Here is a 15444-nt window from a genome sequence, read left to right on the forward strand (position 1 = left end):
CATCAATATGACAACCCTAAAGGGAAGCATGATTTTCAAATATACCTCCTTGTAGGCAGGATAATTCAGAAATGCACAGTGCATATTAGATATGGGATTTGAGTCATAGTGTATTTCTCTAAGAATGTAATTTATTGTACTTTCACATCCACCCCACTGAATATGCAGAGTTTAAGATGCAATGGCCAGAAGACATGAGCGTGTCACTAGAAGGATGTGGACGTGGGCTCCGGGGCTGTTGATGATGACGGTGGTCTTTTGGGGTCATCTGGGGAATGGACAAGGCCAAGGTAAGTGCAAGGATTTTCTAATTCTTTGCGAGTTGGATGCGAATTTCACTTTGTGATGAAATTATGTTGAGTCTTTGGTTTGATGTTTAAGCAATTTTTTACAATCTTCCGTCAGGTTTTTGTTACAGGGTATTGTAATATCTCTGCACCAGTTAAATTGAAATAGAATTAGGTGTGAGTAAATGCATCAAAATTGAAGCCATCTTTCTGAAATTGGCTTTTCTCTGTTGTAATTGATGATATGTATATATATGTGAGGTTTTATGAAGCCATATATATGCGTGTGTCTCTGTTGTAGTTGGTGGTATGTATATATATGTGAGGTGTTACGAGGCCATAAATATGCGTGTGTGTGGGTTTTGGGTGGGTGGGTGTGCCTGTGAGTTTGTGTGTGTGGTATTTTACAAGAACACGTAGCATATAAAGTTGTCGTGATTTTGAAGAAAAGTTTTTGGACGTTTGTCTGTTTAGGGTTTTTATGTTTTTGGATGTTTGTCTCTTTAGGGTTTTTATGTTTTACATTTTAAAATTTCAAGAACCTATTCTTAAAGGATGCGATGTTCTTTAGAAATTAAATGAAAAATGTGACGTTTCTCATTCTTCTGCCAAGTGTATTTAGGGGAAATTAATGAGAGAGTGGAGCTGCAAGGTTGTGGCATCCTGAAATGTCTGTTGGAGCGTAGAAAAAGGCCATAGATTTTGTAATAAGGCTTTCAATACTGATTTCATCAATAGCTGTATGGAGTGGTTTGTGCCAAATCTAGTATCTGTGAATGTATTTTGTGATAAGTATTGTATTATTTTTGGAGGTGTGTTGCCTGCTCAGATACAAATTGCAATTCTGTATTTTATGTGATAAAACATCCTGACATCGCTGAAATTTTCTTTTCCTTTCCGGGCAAGTATATTCGGCATTGATTTCCTGCATTTTCAAGGCTTGAAATGAAATCTGTGAGCAGGAAGTTTACAGAGTTATTTCAAGGGATAGGTATATTTCTCCAGATAAAATTGAAAGTGTGCAGTGTTATTATATAATTGTGATGAAGTTGAGCTTTGCTAGTTTGAAGTATCTAATAAAGTTTAACACTTTTTAAAAGATCCTTCAGAAAAAGCAGTTTTCTTGCCATATGTAATATTGTTCAATGAAGTTTTGAAATGAAATAGATATTTTTCAAAACCACAAATGCATCTGTGCCTTTATATGAACAGTTGTATATACATGTAAGCAGATAATACATTTTGTTAATTAAGATCAGCTTTGATTTTAATTTTTCTTTCCTGTCATTCAGAATTTGTATTTGCATCTAATAGAATTCTCATTTTTCTTTTTTGTCATAAAACTAATGTAAAATATATTCAATACACATAGTAGTTTTTTTCACCAAAGGTCTAAAACAAGAATATGTAGACAGTAGCTACGTTGGATTTCTTTGGCTATAAGAGTTGTCTATTTCTCTGGTGATGTGTAGAATTACTAAAATGCAGCATGACAACTGTTTCTCTGTAATAGTGATCCAACATGACATGTAGTATTACACAGGGTTGCTAATACCTTCCTCTGACCATCATTTCCAGTAATTGTGGCTTGTTTTAGATGAGGAATAGGTTATTAGATATTTAAAATATTTGAGAAAAATAGGTATCTTCTCTCTTATTTACCCAAACCCTTTTATTTACTCAATATTGATGGCTCAAGTATTCTATCTTTCACTAGGGACCATCATTTATTAAAAAATGGCCTGAAATCAATTCCAAGTCTAGTTGTAGTGAAGCTTCTAGTGGGAAATGCAAATTAAGTAATTTGTTTTCTTTCTAAAAGGATAAATTAAAATAGACAATGATTCAAAGAACAAAACAACTTAATAGAAAACATAATGGAATGCTTTGATACTATGATTCAGGGAATTTTGCTTCCTTAGTGGTAGCTAGATTGAGTGAAGGAGATTGCTTAGGTATAATGAGCAAATCTTATAATTGCAAGTATAACCCAAGCTGCATATCATCATTTAGCTCAATAAGCCTCATTAAATATTAAATATTACCTTTTAACTTTTATGCAATTAAGCAGAATTTAAAAATAAAAGTTTTAAAAATTAAAGTTTTTATTACTAAGTATCTTTTAAAATACAAATCTCACAGCTCCTTATTGTCAAGAAAAGAACACATGAAAATTTATAAATAAGGTTTTCTCTCTATTAAATTTACAGTCTTGCATTAAATATTGGTTATTGGGACCCACCATGTCCATGATTATGATTAAGTATCAATGAAAGATGACTCTTGCAGCAAATATGCATGCAAATGTTTTAAGATTATTTTCACATTATTTCACATAATTTCTTAAGCATAATAGGATAAGTAAATTATACTTTCTACACAAGCTCTTCATATTTATGAATAGACCATGTTCTAAATTTTTCAATCATTGGGGAATCCCAATGTCATATTTATGAATGGACCATGTTCTAAATGTTTCAGTCATTGGGGAATCCCAATGTCATATTTATGAATGGACCATGTTCTAAAAGTTTCAGTCATTGGGGAATCCCAGTGTCGTATTTATGAATGGACCATGTTCTAAATGTTTCAGTCATTGGGGAATCCCAGTGTCGTATTTATGAGTGGACCATGTTCTAAATGTTTCAGTCATTGGGGAATCCCAGTGTCGTATTTATGAATGGACCATGTTCAAAATGTTTCAGTCACTGGGGAATCCCAGTGTCGTATTTATGAATCGACCATGTTCTAAATGTTTCAGTCATTGAGGAATCTTCCTAGAGAAACCGTGTGAGAAATTGTAGCTAAGCTCAAAAACGGAAGACAAAAATCGATTTAACGAGGAATGTAGATTAATGTCATAGTATTATCGCGACTGTGTGCAACCACTACTTATAAACAATGATATAAGAAATGCAATCTGAAATCTGAATTCTAAATAGGAATGTAGTGCCATTATCCCTCTGGGACCCTTAGGGTCAAAATAAGATAAAAGTGATGAATGGTGGGTTGGAAGTCAGTCAGTGATCCTTGTCAAATTTTTGTATCTGTCAAGAAAAGCATCTGCTTGAGGACATCCATTTTCCTACTTCTGAGTTACAGAATAATAGGTACTTATCCTGAATGTGACATTCCCTGACGTGGACTCTGTCTTTGCTGCTTAGGTGGTGTGTGCATGAGAAAGTGCTTAACATCTGAAAACGGAGACAATCCTTAGAGAAAGATATATATGAATTTTAAAAGGAAATATACCTACGATGGAAATAAAACAAATAGCATAAATATCTAGCTGTATTTGGTCTTTTTGGTAACTATTACAATATATACATTTTCAAACAACTAAGTTCAGCACTGACTTTGGGAGAATCTAGATAAAACTGAACTGACATATAATAAGCATTGGTGTAATTAATAGCACAGCGGGCAGAACCATGGGGGTATTTCCTGAGGAAGAGGGACTATAGAGAGGCAAAAGAAAACCCAGCTCATTCTGGGGAGTGCCAGGAGCAGTTATTATATTCAGAACTGAGAACTTATTTCTAACTCACCAACCCATAGTTCTGGCTGAAGTGCAGTGGTGCAGTCATAGCTCATTCTCAGCCCCAAACTCCTGGGTTCATATGGTCCTCTCATCTCAGCCTCCTGGTAGCTATGACCACAGGTGTGCACTACTTTGTCCAGCCAGTTTATTTTATATTTTATTTTCATTTCATTTGTAAAGACTGGGTCTTGCTATGTTGCCCAGGCAGGTCACAAACTCCTATCCTCAAGCAGTCCTCTAACCTAGGCCTCCCAAAGTACTGACATTACAGGCATGAGCCATTGCATCTGGCTCAAAAATATTTCTGTCCTAATGGCTTTAACAAAGAAGTGCCGTTTTGGGGATATATACAATGGTGTGCTGCTTGGGAGTGACAAAAAAATAATTATAAGAAGAATGGAACGAATATGTCAGTATGTTTTCAAAAGCAAGTTAGCCCAAGTTTTTAAACAAGCATAATTTTAGGGTTTTTGTAACTAACTTAGGGTTTAAATGTAGCAAAAATTTTAAACATTATCATGAATACACAGAAAATTTTAATCAATTTGGTTTCCATGATGAATTTACATGCTTAAATTCCTAATTTCAATTTGCTGCTAGATATGAGAAAGTTTGAGATTTTGAAGAAGCAAGTGGTTCTTACAAATGTAGCAAACTTAAATTTTGAGGACAATTTAATTTAACTTCCATTTTTATGACCAGATTTTGGGTCAGCTGTTAAGCATTCAAAAAATAAAATCTGATAATATCTGGCAATTCCAATTTTCAGTTTTATTGATCTTCACCATGAAATAATATATAAGCTAAGGGGCAAAATTTTGGAAAAGCAGATCACTTTGTTGTCCTATTTAGCAAGTTCTCAAATTATGCCATCTTGGAATCATTACAAGTAATTATACGAAGACAGTATCTTGTGTTTTGTATTTCATTGTTACACATCCAATTGTTCTCTAGAGATATCAGAGAAAACCCACTCAAGAAGGGAAGGTTAGATAAACAGCCCTCTCTCTCTCTCTCTCTGTCTTTGCCTCCATTTGGTTCCTTATGTTCATTTCTCAGTGCATTTCAGTTACTTTTATTGTTCCCTTCATTTTCTCTTTCATTCCAGAAGTTTAAGTGATTGCATAATTCTTTTGACAGCTGAAAGTAGTATCCGACTTTGAATGAAAGGTTTACAGCTACAGCTTTTCAATTAGAAAATCTCAGATCATGTGATCTATGAGTTTTAATATCTTAGGATCTCGACCAGTAAGGAATAATCACTTTGAAAAACCTTGATGCTACCTAGAGTTTGTGTTTTGTGAGGTTGCTTGGTAAATTATTTTCCTTTGATAATTGAATATTGCTTCAAGAGAGGTGAGCTCAGACGTTTGGCAATGAATATTGAATGTGTATTCCAAGAGACATGACCTTAAAATATCATCAAGCTAAGTAGTAGTGAAATTGAACTCTGCTGTATAATAGAAGTCAGTGTTTCTTACATCTTTGTGATATATAAATATTTTTACATTGTGGTAGATAATAATTTGTATGGGAACATTTAATTGAATTTAATTTATCCTATGGCAGAATTATGTTGCATAGGTCATTTTAGTTTTTGATTTAAGCATCTTAAAATTACAAATGCAAATATTCAACACGTAAAACCCACATGAATACACACTCCCAAACATTTGAAATCCTAACAGTCATTTCCAACAGCTTTTTCCTACAAAAGAAGTCAGCTCTTCTTAGAGAAGACATGCATTCCCATAGCTTGAGAGGTGCACACTATAAGGTAAACAGAGAAAGGATTACAGCAGTTTAAGTATACCAGCGGATTTACTTTATAGACAATAGACTTTTGAATTACTTGTCTTCAAAATTTGGTTTCTTGAGAAAATTATCTGTGTAGATTAATCATGCATTTCAGATACTTTCCAGACATCTGAATGTTGTTTTCTTAAAAGTAGCCAGCACGCCTTTTTATGCAGTCTGCATGGGAGATAGTAAGAGATGTGTATGCTGTATATCTACTAGTAGAGATTTGTTTATGAGTGCTTCCTTAAAAAATTATTTTTTCTGAAGAAAGGGATTTCTTTTTTATAATTTAGATTAGATGATTTTAAATGTTTTTAGGTTTTAACCTCTCTGATCATCAGGGTCATTGCCATGGAAAAAATGCAAGTTATAGCATATTTCATTTTTATAAGGAAAGAAGTTGATAATTTAGACTTTTTTCTTTTACTAAATTGAATTACATCACTCAATATTTGGATGGCATTAATTCACAATAGCAACAAAAAAATCTTACTATTCAACAAAATAAAGTATGATTTCCTTCACATTTAACTTAATTTGTTCTTTAAAACATCTCCTAACGAAGGTTTTCTCATCCTCTGAAGCTGAATTTATTTAGGAAAAAATATTTTAAACACCATCCCAAGTGATATAACTATTTTTATTGAGCTTTGATGTTCTATTTGAACATATTTGAAGACTGTACAAGCACTCAATTTAGAATTAAGATTTTATTTGGAGATTTTGGTTGTATTTGAAATCTGTTGTGGAATTAAACATGAAGAATACGTCAATTTACTAGATGTCATTGTCTATGACACATTTTAGTCTTATCTTTCTGCCTATATGTAAAGAGGAATAGAAATAATTGGTATAAACAGGAAAAAAGAAGTAAAGTGGTAGGATCAGATGTGAGAAATATATAAGCTAAGATACTCTTTTTTTGTTTGTTTGTTTTTTGTTTTTGTGAGACAGAGTCTTGCTCTGTTGCCCAGGCTGGAGTGCAGTGACACAATCTTGGCTCACTGCAGCCTCCACCTCCCAGGCTCAATGGTTCTCCTGCCTCAGCCTCCTGTGTAGCTGGGATTACAGGTACGCATCACCACACCCGGCTAATTTTTGGATTTTTAGTAGAGACTAGGTTTGACCATGTTGGCTAGGCTAGTCTCAAACTCCTGACTTCAGTTGATCCGCCCACTTCAGCCTCCCAAAATTCTGGGATTTCAAGTGTGAGCCACCAGGGCCAGCCTAAGCTAAGATATTCTAGAAGCTATTAATAGTAAAATATAATGTAAATTGTTTAAAATTAATCTGTATATGAAATTTTTTCTAGGACTTTCCTGCCAGAAAAGTAGGAATAGAATGGCAAAAGGAACGAGGTTCCTTCTACAAGTAGGCACACATCCTATTTCACTTTATCCTGTGATCAGTCTCATAACCATCTCCTGGTGTGAAGTGCTAAAACTGTGCTTTAAGAATAACTTAAGTCCTTTATGTACAAACTAAAGTATGAGAGCCTGAACCTTGGAAACCAAGAGATTCCAAAAAGCCTTATGTGTGAGACTGGGTGCCACAGATCTTGGCAGAAATTACTGCTTATTCTTAATTCTTATTGTTCCTTTCTAGCACTTCAATTTATAATGCCAATATCTACCTCAGCCTAAAGACAAGCTCTAGAATCACTTGTGTTACTTATTACATTTCTTTTAAAAAGCTCATGAATTACACATGAATTTCAAAGTTGCCAACTGAGATTCCAAGGACTTAGAAAAGAAAAAACGTGGCACCTTTCCATTATAAAGGCTGTACGCAGTCTTCATAGTGTTTGTCTTTAAGGGACAACATGCCTCATCCATCAGCAACTTTTCTTCCTTAAATCATCATATCTTGCCTAAAAAGGTTTTCTGAAAACTAAGATTTGCAGATTGTTATATCACATCTTAATCTACGTATCAACTTTAGCATTATCAAAGCATGAACTGTTCTGGGTTTTCATAGTTAATTATGTTTGTGGTAATAACTGGGATGCAATTGTTTTTCTTCTGATGATTTTGTACTTGCTTTTCTTATGGTAACTTCTGATGCTTGTTTGTAAGATCTTCCTCTCTTTTCTCCATCTGGTTATCTTCTTACCTTCTGTCCTTTAACTCAGATGTCACCCACACTGTGTGTCTTTCTGGATTGCTTCTTATTTAACTGTTGCTTCTCATAGTTTACATACCTCCTCCTGTACCACACTATCAACATTTCTCAAGCTGCACTATATGCTGGGTTGTGTCTTTATTTATTTATAAGTTCCTTGATAATTCGGACTATATATTAGTATATTCAAAAAATACTTATGAAGTGTTTACTTTGGGTCAGGAATTATTGAGTGAAGGAAATTGACCAAAACTCTGCCATCATGAAGCTCGCATTCTAACTTAGGGAGACAGATAACAGACAATGAGCCACATAAATATGCAAAGTATCGTAAGTTAGATGGTGAAAAGTAATCCTGGATGGGGATCAGATAATTTTGATAGGATAATTTTTAACTGGGTAGTCAAGAAAGGCCGCACAGAGAAGATGGCAATTGGAAGAACAAGGTGGTGAGAACTGCTGAGTCTGGAGCAAACACACAATTTGGAGCAGTAGAAGATTCCAGAAGTAACAGTATAGAGGCGAAGAAGTGGGAATTGTGTGGAGTCTTTTACTTGCTGTTGTAATGACCTTGGCTATGCTTTGAAGTGAGGTGGAAAGTTGGCAGGGACCTTAGTTTTCTTTTTAATAATTCACTATGAATTTTGAACGGTCACTATTATAGACTCAATAATTTTGCTTTATTACTCTTGCAATTGACTACAAAAGAGCGTATTGAAGAAATGTTAAATTCTAATTTAAACTGATTGAAATAGGTTTTTATCTTTTTATGTTTCTCATCACTGAATATCTCATTTTTAATTAGTTTGAAAGCATTCTAAGATAGTGAGCCAATGCAATTTAGCATAATGCATAACTTATTATTCATCAGATTTAGGTATTTAACCGAGGATGCTAATTAGGAAAGTAACTTGTTCTGTTGGATGATTTTGATAAAGCTACTTTCAAATGATTATCACATCCATTGATGTCATATTAAGTTGTGTTTCTGGAAACCAAATTTAGGCAGTGGTAATGAGTTAATATCTCTAAGTGGATACCTTTTATCTCTACAGTCAAGGATACTTGAAAGTGGAAAAACATACTGGCTTCAAGTCTTGGGAACTAGGACTTACCGGAAATGTGTGTGTTTTTTTTGTTTCCTGGTGGAATTGTCTTCTCGGAAAGATGGTGTTTCCTTTTCAATAGGAAAAAATTGATCCTATGCTGCTTTACTTTAATGCTTTGCTATTGTCAAAATAGTGTTTTCTTAGGAAAATTAACCTATCATAATATAATGAAAAGAGAAATGCTGAAGACACAAAATGATGTCCATGTTAATATTGAGTAGGAAGCATCAAGGGACATGAGAAGAGGGAAGCGAAGAGAGGGAGAAGAGAAATTTATAGTGTAACAACAATTAGTAAAAAGGATTAGCATATACATGTAGTCAATAAGTCAATAAATGGCTGTTTATAGAAAGCCTACCAGGCACTAGGGGATATAGCAGTGAAAAAGGCAAAGACACAATTGGCTATACTGTAGTGAGGAGGGAAAGAGGAGGAAGACATACAAATACCTCAACAAAGCAATGGTGTGAAGGGCTATAAAGTACACTACTACGAAGAAGATTACATGTGATAACATGGCTGAGTAAAACTGTCAAGGAGGAAGGCACTGATCTGGCTGTAGGTATTTCAGAGCATTTTTCTCTCTGAGGAGGTAATATTTCATTTGAGAGTTGAGTGAAGACAAAGAGGAAGGTACTTTGAAGATCTGGGGTGCTCTGAGCAGAAAGAAGGGCAGATATAAAGATTCTGTAATTTAAAAAGAGAGCTTGATAGTTTCTTACAAAGAAAAGAAGGCCGGTTTGGCTGGAATGTCCATGAAGGAAGAGCATGGAGAGAGATTACATGAGTGTTCTCAGGGACCAAATCTAGATCTTATATCAAAATGTGAATATAAATTAACTACATTGAAAAGTGTATGATGGATGTGTGATACGATGAGGTTAGCTCTTAGGAGGGTGTACTATTGTGGAAGGGTACACTAGTGAAGGAAGGGGGTTCATTTAGCTGACTATTGCACCTGTCCAGTTGAAGGATGATGGTAGTTGGGATTATGAGTGTAGCAATAAAGTTGGAGAAAATCAGTTGAGATTGGAAGTTGATTTGAAGATGATTGAATTTACTGAGCAAGAATTATATCAAGGTATTTGGATTTAGGGACATGGGGGATTATGGTCACTTTTAGTGATATGGCAAAGTCTTGATGACATGAGGCAGTTTGCAAGTGACAGAGGTGTGGGTAGGTGCGTATGTGTGATTGATTTTACATTTTTTAATCTTAAATTAAGACGCTAGTTAGAATCCAAGTGGAGACATCAAGTAGGCACTGACAAGTTGACTTGGCTAGAGATGTGAGTTAGATCATCATAGCCTATAGAGCATGCCTAAAGTCATGAATCTAGGTGAGGGGTTGGAAAACTATTATAGCCCATGAGCCAGATCTGGTCTGCCACCTATTTTTGTATGGCTCATGAGTTATAAGTACGTGTGGCATTTATAAGTCTAAAATGTAAAATACAGGGAAATTTTTCAGCAGGGAAAGTTCCATAAATTTGCCTCTTGGCAACACAAAGCCTGCAATATTTACTATCTGGCTCTTTGTCAAAAATGTTACTGACTCCTGATCTGGATGAAACCCTGTGAGGAGAGAGTGTTGACAGAAGAGAGAGAAGCATCACAGTGGAAATTAAAATTATGTCAACTGAAGTGTGTAGGGTAGAGAATTTAAGCCTGAGTATAACAGTAAGAGATTAAAATAACAGTAAATTCATTATCAGCGTGATCAATGAAACCTTTGGGGGCAAAGAGGAACTATCTTCGTCACACCTTTCACTCACTCATAGAAAGATCTTAGGCAGGAAATATAACTTGTTTGAAGATCTGAGATAAGGCTAATGTAGTTTGGACAAAGAAAGCCAATGGGAGGATGACATTACATCTGGCCAAAGATTTAGGGAAGAGCCAAATACTTCAGGCTTTTTAAAGTGATCTTTAGATAAAGAGGAGGTCATCAAGGCATTCCGAATTTGGAGGATCAAATCACATCTGATGGAAAAAATCTGGCTGTATGTGCATCTAGGATGTAAGGAAGCCAACATGGATGTGAAGTTAAAATTGTCCATTGCAAATAATAAAATGAAGGCCCCAGGTAGCCTTGGCAAGGGCAGATTTGGTATAAAATCCTTATTGGAATGGGCTTAAGCAGTAACGGGAATACGGATCTAGCTGTTGTGTTTAGTGGAATTTTATCAGTCTTTTTGTTGTGTATGATATATAGATGGTCAAAATAAGGAACTTCTACATTTTCGGTTTTTGTTTTATTTTAATTGAGATTTGAATTAAAAATAAGAAACTTTTATTTTGAAACTTGGAGACTGTGTTTAAAAAGTATAGAGTAGGGCTAGAAAAAAACCTAAAACTCTCCTGATGAGGAGAGTGCTAATCGTGACTCTAATAATAATAAAATACTTTTCTGATAATTTTTTGTGTGTTTCATTATTTATATATGTATGGGAAGTTGTACCCTAGCCACATGCCAATTCACCTGGTGAACTTGCTCTTCAACGTGGCACAAATATTTCCTTCTATCTTTAGCCTTCCGGGGTTTCTCACATGGACTATTGGCTCTTCCTACATGAACCTGCTGGTAGTACCCTGTAGGAGACATGCTACTCCATGACAACAGGCACCACGCTGTAGGGGAATTACCATACCTGTCAATCACTATCTCTAGAATGTGGCCTTTCATGAGCCCTGAGATTTCATACTGTTTCTCTGAGCTGTAACAATATTTATATTGAAAAAATAAACATGTTCTTCTATCTTTAATATTTTATATCTTATAATTTGAATATCCCATTTTCATTATACTACTTAGCTGCTAAGTTATGTTATAAAAACAAGTTTTAATTATCTGCAAACACCTTCAAATCTAATCCTTACCGGTGAAGACTGATGTCTGGTTAACATCTGTTAGGACATTTATTTCCATACAGTATTTATAGCGCCTTTTTGTTATTGATTGGTATGATAAATGTGTAACTCTTACACAAAGACAAAATTTTTAGATTTTTGTATTTAAAATACTGGTTATCAAAAGAAAAACCCAGATGTTATTTGTTTATGTTTCTGCTTGAGGTACTGAATCTATTTCAAGTCATATTTCTCAGTATTGATATACTTAATTTTGCTGAAATAATAACACACTAACTTTAGCTACTTTTTTTCTCAGTGTATCTCCTTGTCGCTCACCATTTCCACCTCATTTCACTTCTCATCTTTATTTCTTTTTCTTTGGTCTTCTTTTACTTTAGGGATTCTTTCAATTTAGAAGTGTTCTTGTTTTCTGTTAATTACTATTCTTCTTGGATGTACACAGTTATCCTTTTCCATTTCATTTGTGAATTCATCTCAGAGGCATTTTGTATGTGCCTTTTACTCATAGCTTCTCAGAAGTCCCTTTCGAGGTTACCGATTTAACATGTCATGTACTATAAGGTTTGCATGGCATGGTGGCAGCTGACTTTGGTCTTTACAAGGATTGAAATGTTCACTCAACATGGATTGGTAGAATTTATTTTTTCCTTAAACATTTCATCGCCTTGTAAACAAACAAAAGCAAACCCAAGACTCAAAACTGACATTACTATTGGTGCCCCTGGAAATAGCTACCTTCTCACTAAAGTAGATTTTGTCATCCAACTTTATGTGTTGTTGAACACACATGGTGCTGTATGAGCACTCACTCACTAGTCTAGAAAACATTGCTGTGACCAGTTACCAGAAAAATAAATTCAGATTGCTCTTCACCTTCCACAGATGACCCTTCTGAAAGCCATTTGAATTCATTATAAATTATAGTTATATTAGTGTGACTTTAATTCACTTGTAATCTGAACTTTATGTGCAATGCATTTTTTCCCGTGTTTAATCATTTTTGAATGCTAAATCATTTGCAAACAAATGGCTTGTCCTTGAGAAAGAATTTAAGGCTGAAAGTACATTAAGTGCCATCTGGGTATCTGTGTCAATGGTTTTGTCACTACAAATGTGTGTGTGTGTGCATATCACCTACTTTATCACATTTATTTGATAAAATTGATATGCAATCTCTAAATCATTGTGTCTCCAACTTGTGTTATGCCACAAATACAAATTTTTGTCCTAAAGTTGATGGTACCCTTTGTAAAACTAGAAGTTCTCATTTGTGCAAAGGAAGGAAAAATAAAACAAGAAACAAATTCAATAAAAAAATTAAAGGTCAGATTTCTTTTATAGCTGCTGAATTCCTTTCTTTCCTTTCCATCATCCTCACATTCCCAAATCTCAACAAAGTTAAGAAATTAAAACACACATCATGAGATCATATGTTCACCTTGTTCAGGAACTGAAGGATTACATATACAAGACTATACCTTAATAAGTAGAGGGAGAAATATGAAGATATGAATAGAATATGAAAATTTATTATAATGCAGTTGTATTCTAAAGTGTTTCCTAGGCAGGCTAAGAGTATGTTGCCAGGAAATTTTAAGAGACCCACTCCATTATATAGAAGAGGATGTGTGTAGATCTCTTAATTCTGAAATGTTTAGAACTGAGTACAACAGGTCTTTGAATAACGACGTTTCATTCAATGTCATTTCATTATGATGTTGATGAGAAAAAACAAATTGATTCCAATTGGGGTTCACTGTCTGTGTAGAGCTTATGTATTCTCCCCATGTCTGCATTGATATTCTCTGGATGCTCCAGTTTCCTCTCACTTCCCAAGGCTGTGCATGTGAGGTTGATTGACGTGTCTATGTGGTCCCAGTCTGAGTAACTGTGGGTATGTGTGAGTGCACCTGCAATGCGACGGCACCCTGTCCAGGGCTGGTTCCCACATTGCGTCCTGAGCTGACAGGATAGGCTGCGGTCAACTGCAACCCTAAACTGAAATAAGTAGGTAAATAATGATTTTACTAGCTTTTATTAATCTTAAACGTATGAATAGCTGAAATTTATTTCAGCATTTAATATTAGAAGTGTTTTGATCTTTATTTACAAGTTTGTTGACGTTTTAGTTACCAAAAGCCATAGAAGCTGAACTCTTTTGATGTCAACCTATGGTAAAATGGGTTTCGCTGACTGTATTTTTGTACCAATTAACCATCCCCAATTTATCCCTCCGTATGCGTGTATCAAAACATCACGTGACCATAAATATATATACCTATGACCAGTTTTCAAGCACCTGTCAATGATGTTAAGTGAAGACTTATTGTAGTCCTTTTTTGGCATAACGAAAATGTGTGTGTTTTGTTCAAGATTGGAAAAGTTCTTTGTGTAAAGAACTAGACAGTAAATATTATAGGCTTTGCTGGCCATATGTAGTCTCTGTCTCTCCTTCATCTACTCATTCTTCTTCTCCCCTTCCTTCTCCTTCTTTAAACACTTCCAAAATGCCAAAACAATTTTTAGCTCTCAGCCATATGAAGCAAGCCATTGATTAAATTTGGCTTGTAGGCCCATAAGGTGTGAATTCCTTTACATCATCAGAATGCCGCATATATATGAAATGTTATCTATGAGAAATTAATGGGGCTCCCAGCAGAGAGAAATTAGCCTAAGTTAAGTTTGGGCTTTGGAATTCAGGGGAATGCCATGCACAAAAATGCTCTGCTTTTAAAACTAGTTACTAACAGTCCATTTCTGATATCAGAAATACATGAAAACTACCAATTGAACGGACATTATTCACTACTTTAGTGCTGCTACTCCTGTGTGGTGGAAAAAGAATCCAGAAAGTTTTCCTTTCCATTTGAACATTCATGCAATAACAATTTCCAAATCTTTTTTTGAACAAATTTTTTATCTTATAGCTCTCTTGTGTACTTTATAAGTACGTTTTGCTGCTTATTCTCAGTAACTGTATTGAAACAATCTGTTTTCCTTTATCAATCAAAATAAAATAAGAAATTTAGCTTAATACTAATATTAAGCTGAAGTGCAAGATATATGAAAAAGAGAGAAAAGAAGCAGGATAAACTGACCTTTTGATAACTGCAGAGGACAGCAGATCAAAGACTGGACTTTAACGTCTGACATTTTCAGAATCTATCACAGTAAGTCCACTGGGTCCAGAAATAGGTTTTAATCCTAGATTGAAATGACAATGCTGTCATGACATTGAGTTTGATGGAAAAAGTGAAGTTAAAGTTTTTCTCAATATTTTTTTAAAATCAATGATTGATTTAACTATAAAATGGACTGATTCTGAAGAACTCATTCTGACGTTGGAGGTGAAAATGCTTTTACTCTAATCATTAAAATCAATTTCTCTAGATATCTGACTTTATTCTGCTTTATAACATAAAGAATGAAACTATATTTATTAATGAAGTGTAATCTAGCAAAGTGGCATAAGCATAATTATGAGTCACTTACTAAAGTTGTGTGTTTTTTTCCATTGCATGAAAACCCTGCCTTGTTTTAATTTTTATTGACTCTTTAAAAGCAATTTTAGGTTTGTAGAAAGAAGTGAATAAGCATTCACACGTCATCCTCAGCCTCTACCCCAATTTCCCCGATTTTTAACATCTTGCAATAGTGTGGTACATTTGTTATAGTTGATGAGTCAATATTGGTACATTACTATTGACTAAAG

This window comes from Symphalangus syndactylus, chromosome 6 (assembly GCF_028878055.3).
Source record: "Symphalangus syndactylus isolate Jambi chromosome 6, NHGRI_mSymSyn1-v2.1_pri, whole genome shotgun sequence".
Classification (NCBI taxonomy): Eukaryota; Metazoa; Chordata; class Mammalia; order Primates; family Hylobatidae; genus Symphalangus; species Symphalangus syndactylus.